Source organism: Rhipicephalus microplus, chromosome 5, assembly GCF_043290135.1.
Source record: "Rhipicephalus microplus isolate Deutch F79 chromosome 5, USDA_Rmic, whole genome shotgun sequence".
NCBI lineage: Eukaryota > Metazoa > Arthropoda > Arachnida > Ixodida > Ixodidae > Rhipicephalus > Rhipicephalus microplus.
The window spans coordinates 127,816,671-127,835,427 of NC_134704.1; the positions used below are offsets into that span (position 1 = coordinate 127,816,671).

The 18,757-nt window shown below is 46.7% G+C and overlaps 1 non-coding gene across 1 annotated transcript; it reads left to right on the forward strand.

Annotated features, from left to right (window-relative positions):
* Positions 1–1,639: 1,639 nt before the first annotated feature.
* LOC119173369 (uncharacterized) lies at positions 1,640–18,535 on the forward strand. The gene is made up of 2 exons (XR_012895196.1): positions 1,640–2,034; positions 18,404–18,535. It is a non-coding gene; the product is annotated as an uncharacterized LOC119173369 (transcript).
* The last annotated feature ends 222 nt before the right edge of the window (positions 18,536–18,757 follow it).

Sequence of the window (18,757 nt, forward strand, 5' to 3'; positions counted from 1 at the left end):
GGCCATTACCTGCAAAAGGCGTAGTTAGGCTGATGATTACGCTAAACAACAGCGTAGACAACGCAATTTGTCTCGAAAAAATTTTCTACTTAGTGTGTATGAGCCTAAGGGGAGCAATTGCAATGTCGAGTTGTCACTGTTGCTAGTTATTAAAGTAAAAATCTACATTAGACGGGGCTGAATGCAGCAGAAAGGAATTCATTGGGAGAAAGGTGAAAGGCAGAAATCATGTCTTGTTCACAATAACCCGCTCAATAACTAGATAGCCTACCATGAAGAAAGAGAAAGGGCAGTGAAAAAAAATAAGCTTAAAAAGGGTGACTATACTGGAGACATAAACGGTATGAGCACTTTCATCATCCTCTGTCACCGTTTGACACGTTTGGAGTCTATCCTTACAGACGTGCGCAACTACGCCAACAGAGGCAGGCAGGGCTTACAATAAGTCAGAGTCAGTCGCTCTTGTGCGGCATACTATATATTTTTATTATCAACAACTGTTCTGCAAATGGGTTGGCGTTATATTTCCAGAAAGATATCACAGTCGTTCTGCACGATGTTGTTTGCGGACTTTATACGAGACTGGTTTCTATATCAACATTATATGTGCTCAGCGCAATCTGAAGGATTGACGATGATTGTATTCTTGTGTTATCGCAAAGACGTTCAATAAGCTTTGCTGTCTGGTCTCCTGGCTACGACAATCGTCACAAAGAGGGCTGTCGCCTCGTTGAATCCGAAGCAAGACGATATCGTGCAACTCACGCACTGCAGCCAGCGGCATATCACAGCAGCCTCTCTTCTGCGATATCTAGTTTGAATGAGATAGTTTTCAACAAGTGAGGTTGAGTTCCTGATTTTTTTCGATCAATCATGGCGTTCCATAAGGAGAACGTGATATTTCCTGTAAATAGCAGAGGTTTTTCTCGAGCAGTTGCCTTGCTGCAGTATAGACGATCTTTCGTATAAAGTAAGATCACCATTCGCTTCTGCTGTAAAGCAGACATTCTTTTTTTTACTTTTCAGCCCTCCATGTAAAGCTGTAAGGTCATGACACATCCAACTCTCCTCTACAACCAACTTCAGGTCAATACGCCACACTTGCGGCATTCGCTTTATCGTTAACGATGGGAAGTAAGAGGCACTATTACCCAAATTTAGCTATACCAAAAATCATCAACAATATTGTATGCAGCCTGTTCTTCACTATAATAAAACGCTGCACAAAAGACGCGCTGGACAACAATTATTGGTTCCCCTCACCATCACCGATGTAATTTTCACAAATGCCACCTTATAGATTGGTGAAATATTCGGAGTTATTATCAGTGTGAAAAGCACAGAAATCGTAGCCCCTTTTCCTCATGACCAATCTCACTCCTTCTCTCTCTGAGTTGGTAAATACACTAATTAGTTACCTCGTCCCTCCCGACTTCAAATCATAGCGAAGCAACGCAATAGTTTCCGGCACCTTAAAGCATGTAAATGTCAGCTATTCATTTGGTCATACATTATCATCTGTGAAGAATCAGAAGACGTACTTATGAGAAAGTATACTTATGAAGCTATTTCAGGTCATCTTTTTCTTTGTGTGCGTCGCTGGAAAACGTATATAAAGGTGTCCGCTCAGAACCAGAATATGAAGCGCTTTTCGCGTTATAATCATGGCGGTGTTTGGAAGCTTCCAAAATGTGGTCTTCTTGGCTGCTTTTGCTTTTATCCTTCCAGCGATTCTGAATGAAAATAATTCATGTGCTAACGCCGTCCCCACTCCCCGTCCTCCTGGCCGAGCACCCAGCTGTGCTCCACCTGGCTGCTTTAGTGTCCTCGTTAGACGTATCAGAGGACCACCTCGACCAAGGCCGCCACCTGGCCCAGGACCAGGTCGAGGTCAGCCGCCTGCTGTTAGACCGCCAAGTCGGCAACCACCTAATCCACGTTCAGGGCCCGTTCCTAGTCCACCGAGCCCGTCTTCTCCGGGATTATCTTCATCATCATCAACTGAATCATTATCTGGTGCAAGACCTGGGGACGGTAATATGCCATCACGGCTGCTTTTTTACTGTAATAGTTTTCAGTATTCTAGTGGACCGGATTGTTTCCACGCTCAGTATATTGAACATAGGTGTCTTTTCTTGATATTTAACTGCGAAGTCCACAGTAGTATGAGGCTCGAAAGCGAGAGAGAGAGAAATAACTTTATTGGGTTGAAACAGAAGGGGTTTAGGAGCTAGATGGGTGGGGCCCCATGTTCGAGGCTCCACTGGCTTGCGCCGCCTGCCGGACGTGGTCCAGGAGTGTTAGTTGCACCTCCGGGTCCAAGCTAGCCAGGAGTGCCTCCCATTGCTCCAAAGAGTTTTCCATTCTATACATACGCTGTAAGCGATCAAGTTCATTTGGCCGTTTAGCACAACTCCACGAGATATGGTAAAGGGTCGGTGGCGAGTCGCGACACCACGGACAATCGCACTCATACAAAGTTGGATGCATTTTGTGCAGTCGTAATAAATTTATATAAACTCCCGTTTGAATTTTACGGAGGTCTATGGTGTTTTCCCCTTTAAAAGAATTGTGGGGGGTGCCATATTTCTGCCGCGTGCATCGCTGGTGAGCAAGAAGCTCTCGCGGAGCCATCCGAGCCGGGTCGTTTTCCTCCTCCTCGCGAAAGCCGTCGTTGCTGGGTGGTGGTAACAGCGAGAAAGGCTGTGTACAGTGATGCGCTGGACGCTATGCTTCTCGTGTCACTGCTTACCATTGTGACGACGCAGCGCTTCCTGTTATACCTGGAAGCGTCAACGTATAGCACGTTCTGATTGGCTCTTGCAAATTTTCTGATCCACTTTACACGCTCCTCTCGCCTTTCGTGATGCTGCTCCTTGGTCATGTTCCTGGGGATAGGGGCGATCAAAATATGTCGTCGGACTGGGTCTGATACGTCCACCAGCTCCTCGTCCAAGTTTTGTGGTGTCGGTGTTATACCCGCCCTCATCAGTATTTCTCTTCCCGACTTCGTCTGGCTGAGGCGGTTGCGCTGAGAGATCAATGGTGCTGCTTTCAGTTCAGCGTACGTGTTATGCAGGCTGATCTCGAGAAGCCTCTGTGTCGGAGTGCTTATCGGTAAGCCTAATGCTGCCTTGTAAGCTCCTCTGATGATAGAATCTACTTGCTCTTCCTCGCTCTTGTTCAGCGTGTAGAAAGGCAAGCTGCATGTCAATTTGCTCATTACGAGCTCCTGCACTAAACGGGCCGTATCACTTTCTTTCATGCCTTTTTTGTGGAAGGTGATCTTCTGAATCATCCTAGCCACTTGTTCAGTTGCCGATTTAAGAAGACCGATGGAGTGATTTGCCCTACTGTTGCTTTGAACGCAGAAACCCAGGATCCGGGCAATGGTGACTTCTGTAATTTTCTGCTTTTCGATTTCAATTTCTATTCTTCCGTTACTTTTGTAGCGTTTGCTGTGTATTCTGATCACCTCCGGTTTTTCGGGTGCGCAGCTGAGACCACTGGTTCTGGCAAAGTTTTCAACAGCCAGTGCCACCTCTTGCAGAGTCTGCTCTTTGCTGACCAGGGACACCCGTGTGGCTCACAGAGTAATGTCGTCCACGTAGAGGGTATAACCTAGCTGTGGTACACAGTCCAAGGCCCGAGCGAGTCGACGCATGGCGATATTAAACAACAGAGGAGATATTATGGCTCCTTGAGGCGTTCCCTTGTTTGGCATTCGGAATGGCTCAGACCTAACGCTTGAGATACCAATTGTCGCCTCCCGATCGGTGGGAAAATCTTTTATAGAGTTATATATCTTTTCCCCGCAACCAAATATATTTAGCTCTGAGAGTATAGCTTCATGAGAGACATTGTCAAAAGTGCCCTTTAAGTCTAGAGCAAGCAGCAAATGCTCTCCACCTTTGGGAACACCCTTGAGGACCTCTTCTTGTATCAGGAGGAAAGCGTCCTGTGTTGAGAGACCACTGCGTAAGCCCAGCATGGTGGCCGGAAACAGCCCCCTGTCCGCTATAAAATTCTGAAGTCTGGTCTGAACAACCCGTTCGAAAAGCTTCCCCATACATGACGTAAGTGATATAGGTCTGAAAGCCTGTAGGGAGGGCTTTTTTCCGAGTTTCGGAATGGTTATAATTTTGGCGGTTTTCCATTCTGCAGGGACCTTCCCTTTGAGCCAATAGTGTTCATTAAATTGTTTTGGCATGCCTTCGGTGGCTTTGTCGCTAAGGTTTCTTATCATCGCATTCGTAATTTGGTCTTCACCGGGGGTTGTGTTCCTCTTGACTGCCTGAGCTGCTGCAAAGACCTCCTCCTTTGTTATCGGCTCGTCTAGTTTCTCATTTCTAGCTCCGCTGTAACTCATGTGATTAGCCGAATTACTTGGTGGACTATCGCAAATATATCTCTCCTTGAGGGCTTTCACGAGGTCATCGTCCATGTCCGGAAATGTTTCTGTGATTTTCGGCAGTGTTCTGCTTGTTGTCGATTCGGACTTGTCTGGATCAAGAATATTTCTTAGGATGGACCAAGTTTTCGCGGTGCTCAGTGTGTTCTGAAGCAAACTGCAGAACTTGACCTATCTCTCAGTAGCCAATTTGCTTGCATAGTCGTTTGCTTCCTCTGCAAGAGCAGCGATCCTACGCAGTAGTGTCCTATTGAGACGTTGACGTTTACAACACTTTAGTAGGCTGCGCCTGCTCTGCCGTAGGTGTAGCAGACGGCTGTCTACTGCTGGCGTCTCTATGATTCGGGCTATTTTCTTCGTAGTGACGCCGTGTACCGACTTTATGTACTCCGACCATGCCTCTATTGAGTTCGGTACAGAGTCGGGTAGAGGATTTCGTTTCCTAAACTCAGTCCGATCTGTGATCGCCGCATCGCCTATCAATCTACGCATTTTGGGTGTCAACATGGAGACGCTTATAATGTAATGGTCGCTTCCTAGATTTTCCTTCAGGTTTGTCCAAGATGCGTCTTTGTGGTTGAAGGTGAAAGTGAGGTCCGGGAACGTGTCTCTACATACGCTGTTGCCCACTCTAGTGGGCGCGATTGGGAGAGTTATTAAACTCAGGCCCAGCCTAGACGCAGCATGTTCGAGACGCGTTCCCTTCGGCGAGTCTTTTGGGTAACCCCATGCATGTGGTTCTGGGTGCGTTAAAATCACCCAAAACCAATAGGCAGTCCTTGTTGCCTGCGATTTTAACCGTCTCAGCAAGGAGTGCATTGAAGTCTTCGCATTTGTCTTTTGGAGGACTGTATAGGTTCACTGTTATAGTCTTCGCTTTGCCTCTCTTTAAGGGGAATAAACTGATAATTTGGTGATTGATCTGTAGCGTTCCTATGTACTCATCTGTTGCCGCAATCATCTTGCTCACCAGCGTCGCTACACGGGGATATTTTGGGTTCTGAAAAACATAATAACCCCGAAGCTTCACTATTCTGGCACCAATTTCTTGCAAGCATATAACGTCGGGTTTGATTGGTGCCACATTGATATAACTCTGGAGTGCTGCGGCTTGTTTGTGAAAAGCTCGGCAATTCCACTGCCAGATCTCTAATTGTTCCACACTTCTCAGGTTATTTTTGGCCATGATGCATGGGTGCTTCAGCGTCGTTGCGATTCCCCTTAGAGTGTTTGCTATTTCTAGCGGAGGTCGAGCGAGAGCGCTTGTTTATCGCCCTTTGCAAGCTGCTAACAGCGTCATTCACGTACTGCCTTTGAGTTTTTAATTCCTCGCCGACGAAAGATTTCATCTCATTCATGAAATCGACTAGCAGTTTATTAACGTTAGCTATACCTTCCCTGTTTCTGTCTAACTGCGCCTGTATATGCTGCGCTATTCAGTCATGGTTTTTTACTGTCGTGCTTGGGGTAGGGGTGGTTGTACCTGCGTGCACCATCCCTTCATCAACTTCAACCGACGCCGCGCTGCCCCCCGAAAGGATGGAGTTATGTTTTTCTTCTCGTTCGTTGATCTCCTTGATATGGATTGAAGTCCCGTCAAGGAGATGATCGGCGTCGATGAAGCAGGAGGCAGGTTGGAGGTAATGAAAACTTGAAGGTATATTACAGCGAAATATTTACAGTCATATGTACATCTTGCCGAAGCACACTCATGATAATACAGACATCAACAGCGTCTTACTCTTCTACTTAACTTTTCTTAAGTTAGAGCCTAGAACACTGTTACTACATACAACGTACTTAGTCTCACTGTTCGACCACCAAGTGGTTACGGCCCAGACAAAAGTTGCATCGTACGGAGTCGTACTGATCTATCAGTTAAGTGATTGCAGCCTCGACTGAAGAGAAACGGATTCCCTCCAGTCTTAAGCATCTTGCGGTAACAAAGAAAAAGGGGAGGGGGCCACTGCTGGTCCGCCTCAACATTCTCTCATCCAATTTGTTTCCACTAAGATTAAGTCACTCCCTACTGGGCTGACCTTACTCTCGACAGCAGCGCTTCTACAGTTTAAACAGGCGTTTTGGTACTCTTTCCCATCATGTCTCTCTCTCCACCTCCCACGCGCTCAGGAATTCTAACGCTCGGGAGATATCGGCATTGTAGACCCGGTACATTCATGCCCTTTCCCACACCCAGCGAGCCGAGACGAACCTCCAAAGCCGGAAATTGAATGATTGCGCGCGGAACGTAATTGCCCCCGCAGGTAGCAAGCGGCCTTTGACTTTCTCCGCTTACCTTGTGCTCGGGTCATGCATCGCTGCGAATTTGAGCCGATCGCCAGAACAGAGCGTGTCGCCTACTCCCACTGAGCTCGCGCCCGGCAGCCGAGGCAGGACGGGGTCGCTTAATCCCATTGTCCGTTTGCCCCCTGCAGCGGCGACTTGTCTCTAAACCACAAACATTCCAAGCCGGTTGGCAAAGCGGGTTCGTTTCACATTGTGTGTTTGTCCCCAGCATCGGAGGAGACGGACGTAGTTTTCATTCCAGAGGATAAGTGGTGTATAGTTGAACGGGCATACCGAGAGAGAGTCGAGAAAGAAGCTTTGTATAACGTAGCTTCCCGCGCTGTCGTTCCATGCTCAAAGGAAGCAATTTGCGACCTTGCCGAGAGAGACCCGAGAAAGAAGCTTTGAATAACATAGCTTCTGGTGCTGTCCCATCCGCACGATGAACTTATGAGCGGCAAAACACAACACGTCCCCCCTAAAGAGTATACTGGGCTGTCTTACGCTCAGTGATACGATAAAGCACTGCCGCGATTAAGTCACTGGATTTTCCAACCACACAACAGTTGTACACAAGCATCAAACACAATTGCAAGTCAACACTACAGGAGAATACACTAAACGAAAACAAATACATGCTAAACAATCAAGTACAGCATTGCTGCTTCAAGCAGTGAGATCACTAGTGTCTGTTTCTTGAATTGTCAATCACACAGTCCACAATATACAGCAGCACGTGGGCAGGAACATTCACGTCCCCCCCAGTTGGCATGGAACTGTTATTATGATGGCTTCCATGATCTATTCTGAAGCCTAGATAACGCATCCGCATTACCATTACATACTCCTTTCCGATGTTGTACCGACACATGATATCGCTGTAAAGCCAGCGCCCATCTTGTTAATTTCACCCCGTGCGGAGTCGAAGTTGTAAGGTACGACAGCGGATTGTGGTCGGAAACGACGTTTACTATGGCACCGAAAAGCCAGTAGTCAAACTTCTTTAAGGCCCATATTATTGCGAAAGCTTCCCTCTTAATTGTCGACCAACGCATCTGGGTCGGTGAGAAGCGGTGGCTTGCAAAGTAAATAGGCTTCTCTTCTCCCTCGGCTGACATTTGTGCCAAACATGCTCCCGCCGCCGTAGCTGATGCGTCTGTGAAAAGCCAGTAGGGCTGAGATGGCTCAGGGGTGTTTAGCGCCACGGCCTCGCACAAAGATCGTTTGAGAGTCTCAAATGCCGCCTGAGCTTCCTCCGGCCAGGGTATCTTATTAGGTACCGCTTTCTTTGTTAACAGCGTGAGCGGGCTCGTCACCTCTGCATATCCTCGGACGTACTCTCGATAGTAGCCGCAAAGTCCTAAGAGGCTGCGTAGTTCCTTTTTGGTGCGCGGTGGTACCAAGTTCTTAACTGCTGCTATCTTTTCTGGCTCTGATGCGTGTGTCCCTGAACCGACAATATGCCCCAGGTATTGTATGTGGGATTGCGCAATCTGACACTTCTCCGGGCTGGCTTTCAGTCCCGCCTTCTCTAAGACCTTAAGAATAATGTCGAGATGCCTTAAGTGCTCCTCCCAAGTGCTAGAAAAAATAGCAATGTCATCTAGATATGCCGTAGCATACACTTGATGTTGCGACAAGAGTTTGTTCACCATTCTTTGAAAGGTTGCCGCGGAATTTTTCAGCCCGAAAGGCATCACTTTCCATGCGTATTGACCTTCATGCGTTACAAATGCGGTGAATGTCTGACTCTTTTCTTCCATCGGTACCTGCCAGTACCCGCGCCTAAGGTCCACTACCGTAATGAACTGCGCTCTGCCTACTCTGAAAATCAATTCCTGAGGATTCATCATCGGGAACGCATCCGCTTTGGTGACGGCATTTAGCGCTCTGTAGTCCACACACATGCGGAAAGTCCCATCTTTTTTTCCGACGCATACTACCGGGTGTGCAAACTCACTCTCCGTGGGGTAGATCAACTTCCAAGTCAAAAGTTCGTAAACTTGCCGGCTGACTTTTAATAGTTCCGGCACCCGATACGGAAACGCCTTTTTTTGGCTGGTGACCCGGTTCTATTTCTATTTTATGTTCATCTACCTGTGCTATACCCGGAGTGCCGTCAAAGAGGGTGCAATGTCTTTGGAACACCGCCTGTATTTCCGCCTGCGCATCAGCATCAAGGTGAGCAACCTTCTCGCTCGTTACCACTAGCTCTTCCCGCTTCACAGTGGTTGGCTGTGGGGCATATTCCACCTCCCCAAAATCATGGTCCTCATCGAAGATGACCCCAATATGACTGACTCTTGCATAGTAAGGTCGAATGTTGTTGGCGTGGACACTTTTCACCTTTCCCTCAGGTGTTTCAACGCGGTACGAATGTTCGCGCTCACGTCCAACCACTGTGAATGGGCCTAGCCATTTAGGTGGCATTTTACCACTCCGATCATTGTCGAAAACCACAACTTGGTCGCCAACGTTAAAAGCTTTGAGCCTGCTGCTGCGATTATAAGCACTGGCGTAACTCTCCTGATGAGTTGCACTAGTTAGCTCAGCTATATTAGCGGCCGTCTCGAGCTGCTCCTTAAGTATCTGTAAATACTTAGCGGGGTTTTCTCTCAACGTTGCAGGCACCGGCATTTCTCCCGTCCAAGTCTTCTGCAGTATTAGAAGCGGTCCCGTGGGATTCCTTCCATACAATAGACGAAACGGAGCTACTCCGGTTACCTCATGGGGGACTTCCCGATAAGCCCATAAAACCATTGGGATTAATTTGTCCCAATTCTTGGAGTCTCTTTGAATGACATGATACAACATGTTTTTTGAGTACTCGGTTCCACCTTTCTACAACTCCATTACTCTCTGGGTGTTCTGGGGTTGAAAATCTTGGCATGCAACCTAATTTCTTTGTATAACGTAGCTTCCCGCGCTGTCGTTCCATGCTCAAAGGAAGCGATTTGCGACCTTGCCGAGATAGACCCGAGAAAGAAGCTTTGAATAACATAGCTTCTGGTGCTGTCCCATCCGCACGATCAACTTATGAGCGGCAAAACACAACAGATGGGTTTTATTCACTGTTGATATGTCGTTTTCTGACCACATCCTCCAGCTATTCCTGTCGAGTTTTGTGGTCGTAGTTTAGCCTCTAGCCGTCTCTCTAATGAAGATATTGCTGCCTGTAAGTTATTTCGCTCTTCGGCCATTTGTTTTTTAGCTGTTTCATCTCTTGAGTCAATCTCTTATTTTCTTCCAATGTTTTCTTGTATTGTGTATTTTCTGTTATAGGAGCATCGGAAGACACTGCCCCCACAAAGCTCACCTGATTTATGTTTGTCCGGCCGGTGGCTAGGGCGTCTTAAGATTCCTCGCAGGAACCCATCTCGGCCGGAGGTCCACGGTGCTTTCGTTGGTTCTTAAAGCTGGATTTCCCAGGGACCGGAGGTGCCGTGTTAGTGGGATTTTGTCTGTCCCTCCGTGAACGAGATCTCGATCGCGACCTTGACTGGGATCTCGATCAGGATCGTGATCTTGACCTTGACTGGCGCTGTTCCATCCGGTCCGAGCGGAACCATCGAGGCATGTCCAGCCTTAGTGGAGGGCATTCTTCGGACGACTTGGCATCGCCGGTACATTAAAGTTGGCTATCCCAGTCTTTTGGCTGATCTGCCCTCAATTTCTTGAGAGGAGCGACGTTCTTAAGTTTTTTTCTTGCACAGACTATCTCCTGTGGGGTGTTCACCGTCACAGATGACAGACTTGGGGATGCAGTCGTGTCCTTGCATTGGTTCCCTTGCCCCGCACTTGAGGCATACATTGACATTTGGAGTTGGACAGACGTCCGTACGGTGTCCGGTTTGGAGGCATATCCTGCACACCTGTACTGTTGGCTTGTATGGGTAGAATATTAACTCGGCACCCATGATGTATACGCTCCTCGGTAGCACATTGACCGTGAATGTGATAATCGCCCTTCTAGACGAGCCCAACATTCTTGCTCTCTCCATATTCACCCTTTGAGTCTGAACACGTAGGTTCTCCATTAGTTTATCTTGTGGAGTCCCGGCCGGTATTCTATGTACAATTCCCCACAAGACGGCTTCGGGGTCGGCCACGTATGCATTGAAAGCGTGGATTTGTCCACCAATCTTTAGTTGACTGATACCTCGCAGCCTACTCGCTACCTCCATGCTTGGCGTAGATAAGTATACAATGTTCGATCCTGGGTAAACCCGCCACAGAAAGTCATTGCCATTGAAACTTCATTGACAGGCATCTATCACAGCCCTGGAAAGTTCCTGTCCCAATATGTTTTTAACCCAGAGACCCTTATGCGGCCTCAGAATAATCTTGATGTCCTCTTTCGGTAGGGGAGGTGGGCCGCGTCGCTTTCTACGTCTGAAACCATGCGTGACTTCACGTTTTCGTTTTTCGGCGGGCAAATCACTTTCAAATTTCTCGTTCGGTTTCACAGCCTTCTCCATCTGGGATTGCTGCTTCTTTAACTGGTTTTAAGTGTGAATACACTTTATAAGTGACCCCAAACCATCCACCGCCATCGGCGGCGTCCGCAGTCTTCTCTCTATCTTTAAAAGAAAGAGGACTTGGCGGGCCGCAGCGCGACGCTCTACCGAATAAGCCACGGACGCGACGCTGATATCGCTGTCAGTAACGCGCCTTATACCCCCTCCCCCTTCGCTCGCTCCTCCGCTCTCCTCGCTCGCTGCAGCTGCGCACGCACCCCTCTCTCTCGCGTGCCCGCCTTCTCTCTCAGTCTCCCGTTGAGAGTGGGTCGTGAGGGGGAGTAAAGTTAAAATCCGTTGGCATTCGCCAGTGAGTTAACGTAAACTCCCCCGTGTGATCAAATTGCGATTCCCAGGAACCATTACACCATAAAGGCACCATAGTGTGATTAATAAGTATAATAGTGTGAATTAATAAATACCCCTTATAGCATCACCCCATGTATTCGCACTTAACCATGTTGACCCTCGGGGAAATGCTTGGGAGTTTTTTTCTTTTGCCTGCGCGATAAAACGGTATGCCAGGCATCCTCAGTCCATCTACCGCGTTCCGAACAAGTCGCGTCGCCAGTCTTGTTTCCGAGAGTCGCGTCAACAGACGCTGGTTCGTCATCCTTTGCCTGCCGAGACGAGACACCACTAGCGACCGTGTCAGCGCTGAGTGATTCCGGTGCCCGAGAAGGGCCAGAATAAGCTTCGCCAACTTCCATATGACAAGAAAAGGTGATCAGCCCCGGCCAGGCATGCTTGGTAGAAGAAAGGAAAAATGATCGCCGCTCCTGCCAAGTTAAGTCGGAGTGCTTAGGCTGACAGCGCTTTCCCGCCGGCATTTTGTCGTGTCACAAAACAGGTCAAGAAAGTGAGGTAAACATCGCTCACCTTCGATCTTTGTCCCGTGGCAGCAAAGCAAGTGTCCAAAGTTCACTATTTTCTAGTCCGTGCTCCCACAAACACACAACACCGTCGTGTTCCGCACGTCGGAGAGCTCTCCGGGACGCGCGACGCCGGCCGTGATCGTTAAGGTGAGCGTCTCCACAAGGTCATCCAATCTGCCTGCGATGGTTTCTTCTCATAAAGTTGATCCTGGACTAAGCTTTGGGTATCTGTGGAATCAGGAGAACTTCACAAAGCAGACTATAAGATTGTTAGATGAGTTTGCGGGAAATTGCTCTTAGAAAAGCTTCGAGAAAGCGGAGCGCAGTGTGAACATGTCTTCACAGCTTGGCGCCTCCCGGCGGTCCACTCGGCCCGACGGCAACTGACGCGAAAATTGAGGCTCGGAAGGCGACTCCGCAAAAAAAAACAGATATCGGGGCTTCAGCCCTTCTACGCTAAATTTTGCCTCGACTGCACTTCAGCATTTCAGTTATTTTGTAAAATAAGAAATATTGGTGTCAGCTGCCTTTTTATATTTAAATAAATATGAACATCTCGTCGTTGTAATTCAAGGTGTTGTCTGCCATCATCTTTGACACCAGAAAGAGCAGTGTATAACTAAGCAAATTCTTATTTTATTGGCAGGCTAGAAGTGTGTCAAAAAATATTGAGATAATTGAGAGGTTTCCTACAACGAGTGAGTTACTGTTTGGGTATGGTGGTGGTGAAAAAAATTGTCAATACTACATTCGGTGGTAGAATGACAAGCTTTTTTTTGTAGCTCATTCGCGGCCAACCACGACTTTTCTGTAAGTTTTCGTGCCTCACGTTCACAGAATCTTAAATTTGTCCTACAGAAAGAGTGGCAAGTGTGCCCTAATTGATAACAGGCTAGGGACATTTTTCGGGAAACGGGCGCCGTGTTCTCCGGAACATATGGTACAACCAGGAGCGTCGAGGTGGTTCGAATTCCCTCGACTCGTTTCGTTTTGATGAATACTAGTTTACAGTATTAGGGTCACTAATGCTTTCAGGTAAACTAACGCTCCAGTCAATCTGACTAATGCGGTTGGTTTTTATGATGAACACTGAAGATGCTCTTCAGTGGTATACGCCGAAATGCCTTCAAGAAAAATGGCATATCCCACGTACAGTGGGAATCGATGATACGCTAAGCACGAATAAGAAATGTTTATATGTCGCTCTAGAATCAGCACAACGTTACCAGGTGGAGGTAAATGATGCCGTGCATGACTTCCGTGCCATAATTATTATGTTTGAATGAGTCGTTTGCCTTCGCCAACTATTCACGTCACGTGATACCAAATTTAGTATATGTGGAGCTAGCGAAACGGCCGCGAGCACGCTATGAGCATGGTATGTTTTCATGTTATTACATTACACGCATGTGAGGATTATGTTTGCACCAGTCATATATTTTGTCGTCCATTGACGTCACATAACACTAAATTTGGCATATTTGAAGCTAGCAAAACAGTCGCGAGTGCATCATGAAGGGTCTATATACTCCAATGTAGCGTTGACGCGCGCGCACGCTGGGCACAGTGACGCTACGTTATCAAAACGCAAGCACTTCATAGTCTGACGCCAGGTGCACCGAGCGTCCACCGGCGTGGCCCGACGGCACCCGGGGCGAAATGCAACATGCTGCATATAGCGCCCATGCGTTACGCAGAAAACACTGCGTCTCCCTGTTTTCGTGACGGAGGGACGCTGGACGCGCTGAAATGTGCATGCGTCAAAGCAACGCAGCGCGGAGCACGCCTGCGAGTATATGACAGGACCGGCGCCTGGCGTGCCAGCGCCGGCGTGACGCGTGGAAATGAACGCTGGCGAGCACGCGAACCGCGTCACGTCGAAATGTATTGGCGCCTTGACTGTGGTATGTAGTCTTATTTTCACATGACACGCATCTCATGGTAATCACGTTTCCACCAGTCACATACATTCGTCATTAAACGGCGTCACGTAATACAAAATTTGGCGTATGTGAAGTTAGTGAAATGCCCATGAGTGAATCGTCAGTGTGGCATGTATTCCTGTTGTTACATGATACGCATGTCCTGATTATCATGTTTGGGCGTGTCATGTAACTATGTTGTCCGTTCGCGTAGCGTAATACCAAGTTTGGTACATGTGAAGATAGCGAAACGGCAGCGAGCGCATCATGAGCGTAGCATGTAGTCATGTTGTTACATGACACGCATCTCATGTTTATCATGTTTGCTCCAGTATCATACCTTCGCTATTCAATTAAGTCCCGTAATACCAAATTTCGTATATGTGAAGCTAGCAACACGGTCACCAGCGCTTCAAGAGCGTGGCCTGTGGTCATGTTGTTAATGACACGCATCTCATGGTTATCATGTTTGCGCCAGTCACATACCTTCGTCCTCCATTCACGTACTGTAATACCAAATTTGGTATATGTGACGCTAGTGAAACGGCAGTGAGTGCATCATGAGCGCGGTATGTAGTCACATTGTTACTTGATACGCATGTCGTGATTTTTATGTTAGGGTCTGTCGCTTGTGTTCGCCTTACAATCATGCCATGCCATACCAGTTTCGCAACATGCCCTGTGAACTAAACCACCGCAAGAGCTACAGGACCATGAAACGTAACTCATGACATTCAGGACGTAAATGTCATGATTTTCATCTTACTACTAGTCAGATATGGTCTTCATATAGTCATGCTAAGCCATACCAAGTTCGGTCTCGATACCATTATCGAAACGGCCATGAGAGCTAAATGTCGTAGGCGGATAGATAGATAGATAGATAGATAGATAGATAGATAGATAGATAGATAGATAGATAGATAGATAGATAGATAGATAGATAGATAGATAGATAGATAGATATATAGATAGATATATAGATAGATAGATAGATAGATAGATAGATATATAGATAGATAGATAGATAGATAGATAGATAGATAGATAGATAGATAGATAGATAGATAGATAGATAGATAGATAGATAGATAGATAGATAGATAGATAGATAGATAGATAGATAGATAGATAGATAGATAGATAGATAGATAGATAGATAGATAGATAGATAGATAGATAGATAGATAGATAGATAGATAGATAGATAGATAGATAGATAGATAGATAGATAGATAGATAGATAGATAGATAGATAGATAGATAGATAGATAGATAGATAGATAGATAGATAGATAGATAGATAGATGCTCTCAAAGTCACCGAGGTTCGCTAAGAAATGCTTCGCATTTAATGCCATCGAAAGCTCCAAGTACTAGAGTTCAGTCACCGTTAAATTACATGAGGTAGAAAAAGACACAAGACAAGAGAAAGCACACATAACTTTATGCGTTGTTTTTTGCATGTGCTATGTCTTTTTCGCGATGCCAAGCATGTACAACCAACAAGCCCAGCTGCCCACACCAACCCTAATAAAGTCTTTCACTATTTTGTAGTGGTCGCTGGAGCAAACACAAGCAAGCAAATAGAATAAGTGTCGTTTGACGTTTGGTAATATACGAGCTGCGCTTACAAACCTTGGACATTAGGAGATGCCAACAGGAAAATTGACACGGTATTTTTCACCTAGGCTCATTCAACCGCAGGGTGCGAAGGAGGGTGCTGCAAGAAGTACGCGCACATTGCCTTTTAAGATACTGACATCCTCAGAGCTCACTGATAAAAAAAGAGTGCAGCATCAGTCTCTCTCACCACCACATGCATGCTATCACTTCCTTCCTGGGCGAACTACTTGTGTATCCTTCACTGTAAACCAGTTCGCAGCCTTAAAGAGGAACTCCCCTGCATTTTCGATCATTCTGAGAAAATGCTGCTTTCAAATAGTATTGGCAGTCCTGTAAAAGCTAGGGCCTAGACACTGCTCAAAAAATTTTAATTAGGCTATAAACAGAGAGTCAAAATGAAAACCGAAACTGGGAGCTGATCTGTCATCCATGGTTGGTACAGGATGGCGTTACGAGAATCCGTCGCCGATGACGTCACGAGATCCGCTACACTTGCCACGGCTGGCCAGGGTGTAAACATAGAGCGTAAAGCGATTGACGATGTCCGCCGACGCGAAATCAAGCTGTGATAGCTCGTCTAAACTTATCAGTGACAAGTTAAAGGATCAGTGCAGCTGCCATCTGAGCGCGGAAGCGACGCTCCTTGCTTTCGACCCGCCGACGCGTGAAGCATCTGACATGCCTCGAATCGATTTCCTCGTTGCTCAATATTGTAAGACCCGACGTCGATGACGACCAACACGCTGTATGCAGCTGACAAAACTGAACTGTTCTCGCGTAGTCGTCGCCTCGTAGAAGAAAGCGCATGCTGCATCCGTCTGCTGTGAAAGGCGAAATTTCACATGCACAGGGTGGTCCGCGTTTATAAGCGCGATTGCAAAATCTGCTACCAATTTTAAACTGGTTTTCTAAAAACTAAATGGCTTACGGTTGTATGTCTTTGCACATATCCCCCCGGTACCGACGAGAACACATGTTCAAAGTTTTATTTGAATCTGTGAATATAAAATAAACGCTGGAGTTCTCCTTTATAGGCGATTGTTTACCATGTCAAAATAATGGTGTTTGTATGTTCCCTAGACACTCTTGTGACGTGCTCGATAGCCAAAATGCTCAACCAATTCAAAAACAAACTTCAATTAGCGAAACACCGCAATACAGCAACCGAAGCCCAACTGAGTGTGCTTCAACGTGTGACCGAAACCTGACTGATTGCACATAATTCCCACCAGATGGGACCACTTGTCCACGCCGTCAAAGCTTGTGCCTGCGGCGATCGGCTAAAACGATTACGCATTTATGGTGAATATAAGACGAATCGTATGTGGCCCACAATGCAACACCACTTGCCACCTATCGCACGCCTGCCAACACGGAAAAGGAAATTGCAAGCTCAACAAAGGGAGGAACCAGCCAAACCCACAGAGAAGCAGACGCTGCAGTGGCATTGGCACATAGGTTCCGTCACTTCCACCAGGCAAAAATCAACGTCACACGCACGATGTTGCCATTAATTCTGGCAAGTGAGGTGAGCGTTTGGAGGCAAGCTGTAAAATTCATTTGAAAAGAATCTGCGAAACCACCAAGCCTGCTATTTTACGAGAATGGAGAGAACGTGCAAATCAACGTACCAAGTGAACTTCATTGCGATCCATTGACCCCGAAAAATCACCGGAGTTGGCCTTTAGGCCTGCTTTGCTTGTTTATAACTATGGCGGTCTTTTGACAAACCGAAATACCCATGTCATGGGGGTCTTAAAACAAAAAAAGAAAATCTGTGACATGGGTGTCTTGGTTTGTCAAAACACCCTTATCGAGGGGTGTTTGTTATAGACATGCAAAGCATCCTTAACGGTGTAAACTGGTTCACAGTGTCGGCGAGAAATGGGCGAATAATAACAATATCTAGGTCTTTGCGCTCCGAAACCATCATTTTATTATGAGAGACACCGTATATAGTGGACGCTTCTAGAAATTTCGGCCAACCGGGTTTCTTTACGTTCACTCACATCGCACAGCGCAAGGGCCCCTACTGTTTGGCTCCACCGAACCCGCGACCTGCAAAATTGACAAAAATGCTATCACTATTTTTTTTACTATCTGTGTTTCACAATGTACCTCATAAGGGGAAAGGTTCTATAACGCTCGTCCTCCATTACTCAGGTGGCAGTGTTACCAGATGTTACCGAGCAAACCAGCAAAAACTCACTCTAAAAGAAGCCCGAAAAAGCGGAAAAAATGAAATTTCACAAAACGCCATTTTGCTTTGGGCGGACAACTACCGTTACAATGACGACGACGACGCCAAAAATTTTCCCTCGGTGTGTGTGTGGAATACCTCTCAGGTGGTAGGTGCTAACACTAGCAATCAATCTGTGCACAGGATTACACAGGATACCTCTCAAATGTCCCTACCACCTGGGGTATCCTGAAGGTAGCCCACATCCCATGAGATACCTATCACGTGGTAGCTGCCAATTGGCCTGTAACGTCATCATCGTGATCATCGTCGTCGCCGTGATCCTGTAATAATTGTCCTTGAAAAAGAATAATTTACAAGAGCTCCACGACCTTGAAGAACATATTAACCATTCGGTACATGGAATGGGCACTTGAAACGTAATGGCAATGCCCATGTGGTTTTTATGGCCAGATCACATTTAGGCTCAGCCCAAAAGATATTTGTTAGATATTGCCATATAGGTTTTCTGTATTGAGCTTCCATGGCTGATGGCAAGGAAAGTAAATATTTGTTCTCTTTTTGCAGTGATGGCCAACTTGTGGAGGCAACCAAACTTTCGCAATCCCGGACAGGGCATCGGCTGACAGAGCTCGTTAAGCAAGTTTGGGTATGACTACCGATTAGATCAGTAGTACAATAAAGTGATCTGAAATCAAATATCAAAGCGTGTTTATATTCCAAGAAGAAAAGTACTTCATATGCAAATATGCTAGCCTATTAGATGCGAAGCAGGTCTTTGACTAGTCTGTGTAACGATGTCCATCTGTGTCTCTATGCCAACGCGCGGTACCGCACTCCCCTCATCGCAGGTGTTGGGGTGGTACCATGTAGGTCACGCTTTACCTCGCAGTGCATGGTAAAGTTACTCTCTCCCTCACC